The sequence below is a fragment of the Lepisma saccharinum genome, chromosome 11 (assembly GCF_977018435.1).
Source record: "Lepisma saccharinum chromosome 11, izLepSacc3.1, whole genome shotgun sequence".
Classification (NCBI taxonomy): domain Eukaryota; kingdom Metazoa; phylum Arthropoda; class Insecta; order Zygentoma; family Lepismatidae; genus Lepisma; species Lepisma saccharinum.
Genome location: NC_139239.1, coordinates 17375895 through 17391290, shown reverse-complemented (window position 1 = coordinate 17391290; position 15396 = coordinate 17375895). Strand labels below are relative to the sequence as shown.

The following is a 15396-nucleotide window of genomic DNA, read 5'->3' as shown; positions in this document are numbered from 1 at the left end:
CAGCAGACAGACAGATATCATGTGTTCTTGAATTCCAAGGCTTTGCCTATCACCTATTGCCTAATATAACAATATTCCAAACTTTTTGTGAGGTGTGTATTTTCTCGCTGCTTCTATAATACGATTTCAAATATTTTCTCGCGATATATAAAATACTTGACAAAGTGGTTTCTGTAAGTGGCGGATCTGGGGTCAACCACATGCGTTCACGGTATGTTACAATGTACAGGGAGTAGGCAAAAAAAAAAAAAAACATTTTGCGCATTTGACGGATTTTCGCATTATTTTGCGCCAGTAATACCACATTCAATCAGGAGATTACAATTAGCTTGATGGAAAACTCACACTTATAACCCTGAAGCATTAAACTGAAAATGCGCTCGAGTTTGATCTGGTTTCCAAGAAGTGCCAGCGACCAGACCAAACAAAAATGATCTCGTCCTTACAGCTTAAAAGCCTATGAAGAGTTGCTTCACTCATACATGATGTCAAAATCCTTTCAGACATAGCCTATCGGAAAACGAAGAGATTTCATCACGAAAACTCGACCGAGTCTGGCAAACAAGGATCAGAAGCTTTGTTATGCTTAATATTTGGAACTTGGTGCGACCCAAGGGTCACTTACTCCGAAGCAAAGCCCTACTTCGAAACATGGGAACATATGTGTATCTGACTGACTATACATTCTCCATGAAGATTTGGACCACAAACCTTACTTGCTTGTAAAGTTGGAAGTACTAATTCGATCGCCACTTTACTTTAAAGAAAGTTCCGAAAGATCAGTTTCCCTCTGACAACCATACTTCAAGTCCACGTGGAGCCCAGCAAATCCTACCTTCAAAACTTTCCGTTCAAGGAATTGACAGCACTTGTCAAGTTCAAGTGGAGTAAATGAGATGTTGCAAATTCAGTTTATTTTGAGATTTCATAACGCGATTGAATTGTTTCTTTCAAGTCCACTTTATACACAGAAAGGCTGATCGGGACTGGACCTACAGTCTAAAGTGGAATCTCAACCACTGTGCCATGTGCCTCCACCGGGTATCGAATCCCTTGATTACAAGGCGACGACGTTACCACTCGCCATCGGGGAGGCGCTCATAACATGAGGTTGCGGTTATTTTTGCTAGGTTGTGTTATTGTGTTGTGCTATCTTTTTTACATGCATACAAAGTGGAGGCATTGGGAGTGTAACGTCGTCGCAGTTCGTGTAGGATGTCTAAACACTGCAGGTAAAAGTGGCAACAGAGCTTCTAAGAAAAACAGGCGCTGGCTCGAAACCAGATACGCGGCCGGTCGGCTTCCTCTCGAGCTATGTCAAAGTTATCGAACTCAGGTTCGAATCAGGACTTCAACTATACCCCAGAACACAATCTGAATGTTGAAACAATAATCAGAAGATAAAACGTGGGTCCAGGGCTTCACGTACAACGTGGAAGTGAGGTTGATTTTTGAGTGCCCTCTCAAAGGCCATTTCTTACACTCCACACAGTTATTGAGAAAATTTCGAACAGCATATAGTATATTCATATTCTCTACAATGAGATAAGACACACGTTACATGGTCCGGGGCGTACGGAGAAAACGCAAAATAGCTTTTATTCGATAAAAATGACGCGTACCTCCTTGCAACCTCCTACGTCGTCGAGCATCCATACTCGAAACTCGACCCTTCCATCGGTGGTGAAATCTGGGTCTCCACGTATCCAATACTTTAATAGATTTGGTCCTTTCAAGAGTACTCCGCCATGATGCACGCAGCTCAGCAAGTTCCACAAAGCACAAACTACGACCCAGCATCACACTTGCCAGCATCACACTTGTTCTGCCACATACCTACAAGGGCCGATCGTTATCACATTTTTCTTGGCTATCTCAAGGACAGCGTGTCCTTGGTTGCAACTATTTTAGCAAGGAACAGGTCATGAACCCCAGGCTGACAGATAAAGAAACTTTTCCTGCAAAGGATCAGGTCAGGTACTTAACCAACTGTAAATTACACTCTGCTGACCTCTTCCAAGAAGGAAAAGGGCGAACTTTGCTTGGCGGTGTATAAATTTTCAGTGTTCCCACATGTAGAAATTTCAGTGCACAATTCAGACTCAACCAGAACTCGAACCCGTGTCTCTAGTATACCAAGCCGCTGGAATATCGATTACCGAACAAGCCCTGATTTCTCCTGTTTTTTCGCTGTCTTACTAGTGTGGAGGAGTCGGTATGGCGTCTGACTTCCACGCGGGAGACCCGGGTTCGATTTTCGGTTGATCTAAGGTCGCATAAAGCGACTCTGGGGCTCAACGAGCCTCAAATCAATGAGTACCTGGGGGGCAACCCTGGGGGGTAATGGCGGACGGAGCGTCGTGCTGAAAACATCATCTCCAAAATGGCCGATATGGAGAATGTGTGGGGCCCTACCCCCACATCCCCTAAATATTTCTTCTTGGCCCGGTGTTATATGCACGGGGAACTTTACCTTCACCAGTGTGGAATTGTCTCTTCTCAGTGTTAACTCAAAGGGGTCTGACGTCCTTCAAACACCGATGACATCGACGGTGCCTATTTTCTTCCAGAGTAAAAATTTGGCATTTCTACTGTGCCAAATCGTAAAGTGTTCACATATGTTTCTGACCGACTTCAACATAAAAGCAGTCGGAAAATTTTGTGCAGAATGAAATGAAAAATCGCTGCGAGAATCAGCAACTTCGATGGCTACATGTCAGCGCTCTTTTAGAGCAACAATGAAGGAGGAAATGGGCACCATGCTGCTTTTGGTCCAACCTGTTAGCTTTCCCGCAATAGCGATCGCTCGGCACTTCCTGTGCCAATCAGAAACGAGTGAAATGTAGTCTGCTGGACCGGGAGGAGCCAATGGGAAGCATAGAAACAGCGCTTACGCACGTGGCGTTGCCGGTACAGTATTCCATTTTTATGTATTATTAAAGAAGTTCGCTTTTCCCCGTTTCGGGCATATATACAGATGTGCATTCTGTTCATCTTATCCGTAACGTGGCAAGGTGGGGTTGGCGGTAAAAGGGTCAACGTTCGGAGCGCGGGAACAACAGCTTAAGCTAAGCGCGTTTATTTAACAACCGAAATAGGTAATTTTAGGCAAATAAAACTTACCACATGGTTTGTTATACAGAAATACTGCGAATCAGTCCATGGGAAAAAAATAGGCATTTTAGGACAATATCCGAGATTTATTTATATATCATCTAATTAGACCTAGTCAAAGCGTGGCTTATCAAATCATACAGGTACCAACAGTAAACGTATCAGCACCGTGCTTCATTCTATACACCCCCAACTAATGAGGAAACAACGACGCATCCAAGAAAACTCCAATGTTGCAGAGAACTATTTTAGATCGGTTGTTTTACTTGCATCATCTATAACTTTTCGCTTGCCTTGAATTGGCGTAAAATGAGCAGGGAATGGTTATATACAAATGCATATCTTCATAAGATGCGGTCCTGGGTTTGAATCCCGGCCTGAACATGGGTGCTCTTTGCGAACATATACATGCGTTCTCTGATAATAATCAGTCATTTCTTCATTCTGCGAGGGTTGAAAAAGGAAATGCAGTCAAGGGACATCACAGCCTTCGCAACGTAATGAAAGGGGCTCAACAAACAAGTTTCTTCTTGCCACCGTGGGCCTAATTGGTTTGCACGTCTGGTCTTCGTTTCACCTTCGGTGCCAAAAAGAAAGAGGATGTAGAAAGTTAATGCTGAAGGAATTTCTTCCGAGTTTTCCTACGTCGTCGAGCATCCATACTCGAAACTCGACAACTCCTCCTGGCACTTCCTAGTTTCGTCTTGCACGAATGTTATCTCGGATGCAACGGAGCGATGGATGGGATTGTGCGCTCTCGTCTTGAACGAATCACTTTCACATAGTGTAAACCTCAATGCCAGCGACGCTTATCTCACGGCCAAACAAGATTTCTTGAGCCCATGTGTCACTTTCAATAATCAACAATATTTTTTCTTGTATTGCTGACACGAAACCTTAATACGAATTATTGTTGTCTGCAGCAATCATTCTCCACTGCAGGCATTCCTCCCCAAATATCAAATTCTTGTGATCACTACACAATGCCGATACAGCTTTCTTGATTCATTCATGCTTAAGGATTGAATGGTCGAGTCTAGGGTAGCTATTTTAGCATTTTCCTCTCCTTTCAAAATACCGCTATGATATTTCAAAATCTGAAACTTTCGCTGTTGACTAGATATTATCAATTATTTAATAGCCTTACGTAGCCACGAAACTATTGAAAATATCTAGGTAACAGCGAAAGCAAAGCACACGAAGATTAACGTGCATGCTTAAGAACAAGCAATTTTTCGAAAGGAGATTAATGTATGATTTAAGTCTTAAGTCCACTTTACGCACAGAGGGGCCAATCGGAACTGGACCTAAAGTTTAAAGTGGAATTCGAACCACCGGGTATCGAACCCGGGACCTCTAGATTACAAGGAGTTGACATTACCACTATACCATCGGTGAGGCCTTATTCATGCCTCGGCACGCACAGTTTGTCTAAGCATGATCAGAGTCGTTAGAAACGTGTCACGACCTGCAGCTGAAAAACGATTTATTCATGTGAATTTTTCTATCACCGTTTTGATGTGCGGAACCATTTCTCAAAAACTGACCATTTATGTTAAACAATATGTATGAGTGTCACATTCACTTTCTCACAAAATACTGTTATTTATATAATACCCGTCGGCAAGCGGAAGAAGTTCTACCACTTTCTCAATCATTCGAGCACCTCACACGCTCGACATCAATTTCTTTTCTCTAAAGACACATCAATTTAACGAACAAGAAAACAATTAATAAACTTACCTTCTTGTTAATGAACGATGTCCGAATTGTGGTACAGGCAGGGGAATCGGGCTAGATGATAGCTCTACTGGACACACGAGTGTATAACAATTTCAGCATCGATAAGTTCATGTATTCTTCCCAGAGTCTGTGATGTTTTCTCACTCTCTAATTACTGAAACATTCAAATACATCAGATACCAATCGTGACTCCCCTCTGAGAGGGGGTGGATGTGGAACACTTTGATAACCGAAGGGCCAATCAGGGTCACGTGTCAAGTGCGAGCAACACCCAACGCCTATGACCACAAGAGTACTACTGTAAAACTGAGCCGCGCACGACCAGGCGGACCTACTTTATCTCGCACTCACTCTCACTGGTTTCACCCCTTACACGAAAATGCCTCCCCGCGAAATCTTTTCGTTCCGTGGAGACTTGGTACGCTTCGGCAGAGTTCGGAACCTCTCGTCGCACTTCGGTACACGCAGAGCCAGACGAGAGAACAGCTGGCAGCGTAAAATACTGTGTAGTCCCCTCCCGGCAGCAGGGTCTGACGCAACGGCAGACTCGCCGGGATTTCTCTCGAATCGCTATGACCAGAATCCTAATTGATGACGCCGTCTGACCAAGGCCGTGTCAATGGCTGTCCACGATTTTCCCATGCGGAGAACCTTGCCGCATGGGCAAAAGCAACACATTTCCTTCGCCACGAAAATTAATGTCCTAGCGAGGCTCTGGCGTCTGGACTCTCAGTCTCTGCCAGGGCTTATGGTGTCGTCTCTATACGTTTGTCCCGTAATCGTCTGAACTTAGCACCGTTCATCTTCATCTTCGCGAATTGCCAAAACTGGCATGGAAGCGAAGTAAAATAAACTAAATCAATCTTCTTTTGTGTGCGGGAAAGTTTACGTCGAAGTGATTTATCTACAGCCACCCTCCCTGAAGTTTCATTAACAAATGTCCAATTTATGGTCATATTGGCTCTAAATTTACCCTCAGATACCTAAATATGAGCTTAAAACAAGGGTGCTATTTCAAGGGGGATATGGTGGGGAAATTTCCCCTCTGGTTTCTGCAACACCCACTATTTTTTTGCTCTTCAGGCTATGTATAATTTATTCAATATCCTGATGCTTCAAGAGTCGTTACTAGATTTCCCTCCCGTACTAGAAATGTTTTCAAATATCACACCGAACTTAGAAACCCCAACCGACATAGAAAAATTCTCGATCAACTCATGACGTTACTTACGAAAATATGCCTTCTTTGTTTAAATTATTGGATCAATCCTGAAAATTAGTTTTACCATTGTTTTAATTCACCTAAGATTAGAAAAAAAATACCGTCAATGTGTAACGGCATCGTTTCATACATAACAGAAGACAATACTTCATTAATCTTTGAGCTTCTCTGAAAATTTTGATATAAAAAAACGAAATGAAACAACGAAGCGCTCCCGTGCGGTGCGGGCTTACCGCCTGCTCACCTAATAAATGCGATCGACGCGCTCTTCCTCCTCTCCACGCCACTTATAGCAACGCCCCAGTACAGCTACTCGCTCTGCAGTACACACGCGCATGCGAGAGTGCTCTCACACAGATCTGCCCTGGCTTGACCTAGTACAATCCACTAAGGACTTCAGAGAACTGTGCGATCATCAAGAGTTATCAGAGAATTCACAAGAAATAAGCATGTGCAGCTGTGCACTCGCCATTCTCCGTAGGGAAAGAATGAAACCTAAATTAGATCCATGAAGAAATGTAGGACAATCGTTGTGAAAGAACTACAGATAATTGCAAGGTATGCAAACCGCATCAGACATTGTCCTTCAATTACTTTTTTAGTCCACTTTATGCACAGATAGGCTAATCGGGACTGAAGCAATTTAAAGTGGAACCTGGACCACTATGTGCCTCCATCGGGTATCGAACCCGGGATCCCTTGATCACTACGTCATCGGGGGGACGTTCCCGGGAATCGTTCTCTATGGTGTACATCGTACAGTGGGATCCATGAGTATTACCGTGCAAATTGTCCATGACTATTTTCATTAATTTTTCTCTTACATCCTATGTGTTTTTAAGCTATGGATTCTTATGTATGCTGGTGCAGAAGTTGTGAACAGCTTGTTTTGAGTTTTCTTCTAATTCTTGAAGCTCTTATTGGATCAAATGAAGTGCACGAACTTGCTGATGGACAATTTGCAAGGTAATACTCATGGATCCCACTGTACATCAGCATGGATATAATTTAATGAGGATTACAATAAAATGGAAACAAAAATATGGGAATTATGGGCTGTAGAAGTGGTACCAGAGAGAGAATCGTTCTCTACCCCCAGGCTCATGAGAAATCGCTAAGGATTAGGATGAAAATGAAATGTAATTAATCAGTCATGGCCAATAAGACTCTCTGGCGACTTCGCCCCTTGATGTTCCAAAACTCACAATACATCTTTACTTGACAGAAAAGTTAATGGCATCCCCCTTTCGTTTAACTATCTGACACCCCCATTATTATGATTCACTGCTGCCGTTACCAACATCCACACCAACAGCACCCTCAACATTCCCTCAAAGCTAACCTAAGGTCCCGCGCACCCTCCCCCCCCCCTAGATAGAGAGAAGAGGTGGAGAGAGAGAGAGAGAGAAAGAACACACGGAAATATCGTCGTGTGAGAACCAGAGGGGCGTAACCCTAATTCATAAAACTTACAGGAGATAGGAAATAATGTATTCTTAGGAATATGTCTGAGTCTAAGAAAAGAGTGAGCAAATTTAAGATACTAAGGATTAGAGACGGAGATATGTCGACCTGACTCCAAACAGAGCTCTACAGAGGATTTATTTAAACAAAGCTGAAATCCGCATTTTTGGAGTTACGTTCCTCTGGTTCTCATATGACGATATTATTCGTCGATGACCTTGTAGATCATCTCGCAGCTCCCTTTCTAATTACCTTCTTTTCGTAGATGACTATAAAATGTTAAGAGAAATCTTAACTTTCCTCCAGAATGACATAACAACATTTACTTCCTGGTGTCTGACATGGAACCTTACAGTAATCCTTTAAAAATGAACTACTGTCACTATTTCTCTGAAAAATAACTTGTTAAAGTCATCTTATTCCATCTCTGGTAATAATAACAAGGTATCCTCTAACAAAGACTTAGGCATTATTTTCGACCAAAAGCTCACATTTGAGGAACATATTGTGGGCACCACATTAAGGACCATGCGTCTCTTAGATTTACTGTATCGTTTTACTGAAACTAGTGATACCACGCACATAGATCAAGTCATTCATTTCTCCAATAACAGAATACTGTTCTCCAGTCTGGTCCCTGTCGCATCCCACTCGGCTCTCTTGAATCGAATGCGCTTTACACTTTTTCAATAGCTATAGTTCGTTACAGGGTTCTTCTTCAAGCAATTTCCCAACAAAACATCTCTTGTCCTTTCTAAACTTACAAACTCTCGACCAGCACCGTTTGCTGAATGATTCCAAATATCTACACAAAATTGTAATGGCAAAAGCCGTAGACACACTCCTTCGGGAATTCCAATTTCGAGGACGCGCACAACACGTAACAAAAACCTATTTTACACAGGAAAGCCTAGACTGGAAATTCAAATAATGTGGTAAGAACTCGCCAATCAACCAGTAATAAACCTCGCTTTAATTGTAGTAACAATAAAATTCCAATGAACATGTTTAATTTAATATAAACTGCCTTCCCCAAGATTGTCGCTAATTCCTCACTGTCATCCCACGTGCTTTCATAATTCAATACCATGCCATTTACTTTATTCACAAATATTTTGCATTATTTTATTTTTTCAATGACATGAACTCTTTCATCTCACAAACTTTATAGTGCCAATCACGTTTCATTCAATTTAATCGAGGAAAACACGTCTAAAATTAATCCATTTGTGAAACCCATGCACATGAAGAAAAGTTCATAGAAACACTATCTGTGACGTAAATGTCACCTCGACACGAGGTCACACTTCTGACCTTGCATTGTCAGTACCATCCGACTCTGGACCACGTCTATTTCATTCAGGGAAGTCCCGTTCGAAATCCTCCCGAAGGAATGAACTTGGATTTGTCTCAATGCAAGGTCATGCACCTGGCTTACAGCGATCTCGAGTCGTGGTCAGCGTTAAGAATTTACGGGGAAGTACCGCAACGAAATACTACGGACAAGCGACAAAATCCGGGATGAAACCTCCCCCCCCCCCCTTCTTTCATGAGAACTTTATCGGAGTATCAATATTTCAATTCTTCAAATGTACAACTATTTCTACACATGTCTACTCTTGAAGGAATATAAATTTGTTATATACAAGAATGTGAAATAAGAAGCGTATTCTGCGTTAACTTGTATGCTATTTGGAAAATTTAAACCATAGGTCGAAGATGAGTTTTTGAAAGGCAAATGGCAGAATTTTCATCTATTAACGGTCAGAATGTTATCTGCACAAAAACATGGCCTCAAAAAACTCCCTTAGTTCCATTAAGAATAATGGTTTCTATTTTATTGTATATCTATCATGTTACTTTGCGCAGGTTAGACGTAGTAAGTGTCATCTCTCTGAACTTATTTGAACTTCTTAGCTTTTACAACGCTTCGTTACTCGTATACGGCTATTGAGAATGGACAGTTTTGTACGCAAGTAGTGTGTTTGGTACCACAACCAGGACAACAAATGATGAGCCCCCCTCAGGCAGAATTGGCCACACTTAAAACAAGCTCAACATGCCCATATGAGCTTTTTGCTTAAGTGTAGCACCCCGTCTAACCCAAGACTTTTGTAAAAATGCCCTCGGGAATTTCCCGAAGCTACAGTGTACAAATGATGAGCCCCCTCAGATTGATTTGCCTACACTTATAAAAGGCACTTCTGTGAGATTGTTATCCATAAATTTGTTAAAAATATGCCCCTTTTGATATTGTTTTGGATACACTTGAAATTAAGCACATACACACACCCTCACCTACACCCACACCCACATACACCCCTCACACACACACACACACACACACACATATACACACACACACCCACCCACACACACATGCATCATGTTGTGCAACAAATTATTATCCAATATTATGCAACAGACAAGAGCTCTTGCATCATGCTGTGCAACAAATTATTATCCAATATTATGCATGTGTTGTTTTCTGATTGGTTAATTATGACATAATGTGATGATGTGTTATATTCTGATTGCTTTGTTGTTTCAGATGTTTTAATCCATGCTTAGGGTATATAAAGAGATTTTGCATTACTCCTCACCCAGTATTGTGAGAGTGGCTGAGGAGAACAGATGTGTTGTTACAGTGCTGCTCATACTTACAGGCCTGTTTGGTTTAATATATAATTCATATTAAATATATTTCTGGTATATTGAACAAAAAGGGCTTATATTTTGTATAAAAAATCTGATATTTGTTGCATCCAGCTTGTTTGTTGTAATCCACTCATATTTAGAGTCAGGCTTATATCTGTCCCAGCCTGTTATACAAAAATCAATACATAACACTCAGCGCTAGGTCATTGCCTTTCTAGACATGCATGTCTGTGCAGGCATTTGCGGAAGGTCAGTGTAGATCAATATTTATTCTCTTTTTCCACTTGTGGGCTATTAGCTTTACAACCTGTCATAATAAGCATAGAGTTTTGGTTAAAAACCCAAAAAATTTTATATAATAAACTGAGAATAAAAATTAACAATATTAACATATTAAATATACACAAGAAATATACAAAGCACACAGCTGAACAATATATATATATATATTAAGTACAAAATTTTGAATTGAACCCCAGGAAATCTTATATAATAAACCAACAACAAAAATGCCAAATCAAAAATATTGCAATCAGTGTAATAAGAATATATCCAGCCCCAATTGGGCCAGACACCAAAAGAATTGTGACCCAGGCAAATGTAGAACTCCCACTAAAATATGTCCTAAATGCCATAAAATATTTAGCAAGGCATATTTCAATAGACATGTGGGCTCTTGTTCTGCACAGTTATCAACATTGCCCCCTCAACCATCTACATCTGGTCTGAAAAGGAAGCATGAAACACCTGTTAATGCTGGACCGGCAAAGCAGCCACGCTATGCACCACCTATCCATAGCAGTTTTAACGGCCAATTAAGGGATCACTGTTTTGTATCAGAGCCAAGATGTGACATTAAGAATTTTTTGAACAGTATAAATCCAGATGTGCAGGCAATTCTAAATGCACAAAATGGCTCTTATAAGCTGTCTCTCAAATTGTTTAAACAATATAAGAAGCCAAATGGCACAAAATTTACACAGCCCCACATAACAGAAACTGTACCGGTATATTCAAATGCAAATTCAGACAAAATAATAAGCAGTTTGATAGATCAATTGAATATTAAACACTCTGAATTTGCTGCAAAAGAGTCTGGATGGAGCCTATGCGGATCTTCACACAAGTTATATGTTAATATTTCTGAATTCAGCCCATTACAAGGATCTACATATCTGCCATTACCTGCCAATATCAAAAACAAAACAGCCGTGGTTAATATAGAAAATACCGACCAGAAATGCTTTTTGTGGTGTATTTTAGCTGCTTTGTATCCAGTTTTAAGGCATCCTGAGAGAATAACTTATTATAAACAACATGAAAATGATTTTGATGAAGCAATGGAGGGTTTAGAATATCCAATGTCTGTTCAGAATATTGATAAATTTGAAAAAAAGGCCAGGCACATCAATGGCAAACAATTATCTATTAATGTATTTACTTGTTCTACTGGCCGTGACAATTGCTTGATAGATCCTCTCAGAATCAGTACACTTGATGATGAATCTGCTATTCCGATTGATCTGCTCTTAATTGAAAAGGATGGCTCATATCATTACACTCTGATACATAATCTTGAAGCTTTAGTCAGAACACAACTAGACAAAACTCATAGAATATTCAAGTTGTGCAGAAGATGTTTGTCTGTATTTGATGGTAGAAAAATGGTGAATGGGGTTCGTGAAAAAAATGCAGAAATTGCTAAAAACAAGTTAATTGAGCATCTGAAATACTGTGGCAACCATAAACCTGTTCATATGGTGATGCCAAAGCCAAGTGAAAATGCAAAATTCAAAACATTTGAAGCCCTGTTGGAACACCCAGCATATATAGTCTGTGATTTTGAATCAAATCTCAAACCCCTTGCATTCTGCAGCCCAGACCCTGAGGAATCTTCAATTACACCATACCAGTTACATGAACCTTCCAGTTTTTATTATGTGGTTGTACAGGATGGTGTTGTTTGTAAAGAATATTTATACATGAGACCAGATGCCATCAAAGAATTAGCACATAGAATAGAAAATGAGTGCCATGACATAGCATCTAATATTTTATTAAAATCAAAACCTATGTTGCCTTTAACAGAGGAACAGATTGAAGATTTCAACAAAGCAGAAAAATGCCCGGTATGTGATTCTGAAATTTCAGATACAAATATCAAGGTACATCACCATTCCCATACAGATGGTAAATTCTTAATGGCCCTGTGTAATAGCTGTAATATTAAGATCCAGAGACCAAAATTTGTCCCTATATTTTGCCACGGTGCATCCAATTATGATTTTCATCATTTGATCAGGTACGAGGGGTTTGACAAGCAGAATTTAAATATTTTAGCTGAAAATAATGAGAAATATATTGCCATTAACAAAATAATTAAAGTTAATGGTGTTTCTATTCACTTAAGATTTCTTGATTCATACAGAATTTTATCGGCTAGCCTGGCTACACTGGCCACTCAATTATCTGATGATCAATTCAAAATCACATGTGCTTTGTTTCCAAATCAGGACCTGAAATTAATTAGGCGGAAGGGTGTATATCCATATGATTATGTTACAGATTTTTCTAAATTTGATGAGTGTTCTCTGCCACCACAACAAGAGTTTTACAGCAAAATCAGAGCATCTGGAATCACTGATGATGATTATCACCATGCCCAATTGATGTGGAACAATTTAAAATGCAAGACATTTGGTGATTATCACAAGGCATATTTAAAACTTGATGTGACCCTCTTAGCTGATATACTGCAGGCATTCAGAAAATCTTCCATGCAAAATTATAAGCTGGATCCAATGTATTTTTACAGTGCTCCGGGCCTAGCATGGTCTGCAATGTTTTTAAACACTAAAATGCAATTGGATCTGATCCAGGATCAAGATATGTATCTGTTTATGGAACAATGTATAAGAGGAGGCATGGTGCAATGTTCTCAGAGATATGCCAGAGCAAATAACAAATATATTCCCGATTATGATCCAGCACTGCCGTCAAATTATATACTGTATGTAGATGCAAACAGCCTCTATGGTTATGCCATGATGGATAAACTGCCATATGCAGGGCTTGAGTGGGTTGAAGATTTTAACATTGAGGATCTTAAGAATTTTGATGACAGTGACTATGGCCTGTTCTTAGAGGTTGATCTGACAATTCCTGATGATTTACACAACACATTTTCTGATCTGCCCCCAATTCCCGAGGTTAAGTGTTCACCTGGCTCTAAACAGAAGAAATTGATGATGACTCTAGAGCCGAAACAGAATTATGTCATATATTACAAAAACCTCCAGTTCCTGATGAAACATGGTGTTCAAGTGAGCAAAGTTGGAAAAGTTTTGAGGTTCAGGCACTCAAGATGGTTGAAGCCATATATTGTTACAAACACAGAGCTTCGAACATCTGCAATGAGCCAATTTGATAAGACCCTGTTTAAATTGATGGTCAATTCAGTGTATGGCAAAACAATTGAAAATGTCAGAAAACATATTGATGTTAAAATAATTACTGACCCCAGCCGGAGCAAAAAATTGATTGCAAAGCCTAATTTCAATTATAGAAGAATTTATGATGAAAATATGGCACTCTTCAACATGAAAAAAACAAATATTAAATTTGATAAGCCTATTTATGTAGGGGCTGTGATATTGGAATTGGCCAAATTACACATGTTAAAATTGTATTATGATGTGTTGAAACCTTTTTATGGTGATTGTGTAAAATTGATGTACATGGACACAGTTTTGTTCTTGATATTCAAACAGAAGATGTTTATCAAGATATGGCACAGCCTGAATTGTTTAAATACTTTGATACCAGTGAACATACAAAAATTAAACCCCACAACAAAAAAGTGCCTGGCAAGTTAAAAGATGAGACACTTGGTGATGTTATTGTGGCATTTGCTGGGTTAAGGGCCAAGATGTACAGTTTTGAAACATGTAGTGGTGTTGTTGCCAAAAAGGCCAAGGGCATTGGCAGAGTGATTGTGGAAAAAGAGCTCCAATTTGAAGATTACAAAAATTGCCTCAAATCATGTAGCACAATCAGAACATCAGAATCCAGAATTCAGTGTGGATCACTTATTGACTAGCAATATTGTAAGAAAAGTGGCTCTGGACCCACATGATGATAAGAGATGTATTTTATCATGTGGCATACATACTCTACCATGGGGGCATTGTGATTTGAAAAGTGCCAAACAATGCCCAATTACAGAGCATGATTTGAAATAAATAAACATGCCTATGAACTTATTTGGGTTCAAAAAACAGGCTATTATGGAGCTGCCAACACCACAACCCTCTTCTGATATAATATCTAAACTAAGTGGCTTGTTAATTATTCATCTGAACAGCATACTTACAGATGTTGATGATGAAACAGGTAAAACATTGTACATATTTAACAATAATTTAAATCATTACCAATTACCTGTAGGTGGGCAATTACAATTTATTACAACCCCTGAGGGTGATGTCAAGATTTCAGTAGGGAGAAATATTTATAGAATTAAGCACTCAAACATGATTTCTGGCACTGTATATACTGTTTCTGCTGGTGACTGCTTATATATTGAGGTCCCGGGATCATATGACAAGCTTATACCTTTTTTTATAGAATTAAGAATCAGATATTCAATAATAAATAACCACTAAAACAAAAATGCCTAATGATATATTTGGCCATACAAGACATGAAGATCACAGTGATGAGATTCTTATGCTTGATGTCAGAGTCAAGAAATTAAGAAGTGATTTACAAGCTTTACAAACCACACTCAATGCCAGTCTTCAATTAGAAATTACAAATTTGCAATCACAATGCATGGACCCTCTTCTTAAAATTGACTTAGAACTCAAATTATTGCTTCAGAAATATACTGACCTGGCCACATTGGATAATTTTCAAAGTTTAGAAGAAGCTGTAGCAGCTCTTCAAGCCAAATTTAAGACCCAGGCCACCAACTCTGAGCAATTGAAACAGCAATTAGAAGAGCAGATAAATAATGTCCAGGCACAGCTCCAAACAATTGTCAAAAGCATAAAATCACAAGAAGATTTTGATCTAGTGATTTCCACTCTAAAAGAACAGATTCAATCACTCCAAATACCTAATCTGGACCCCTTGAACAATGCCATAGCCGAGGTTAAAGAAAAAATTGAGACACTTGAAAATTTTATGAACAA

The 15396-nt window shown here is 39.6% G+C and overlaps 1 protein-coding gene across 2 annotated transcripts in view; it reads right to left on the bottom strand.

Annotated features, from left to right (window-relative positions):
• Positions 1 to 15396, bottom strand: part of Hmgcr (HMG coenzyme A reductase) — a 231876-nt gene that overhangs the window by 117111 nt on the left and 99369 nt on the right. Inside the window, exon 1 of one of the 2 annotated variants that reach the window (XM_083130763.1) lies at positions 4858 to 5219. The exons of the other annotated variant lie outside the window; for it this stretch is intronic. The gene's annotated coding sequence lies outside the window, so the exon portion shown is untranslated. Of the gene's footprint in view, positions 1 to 4857; positions 5220 to 15396 lie in introns of those variants that run through there. 2 annotated transcript variants of the gene reach the window in all.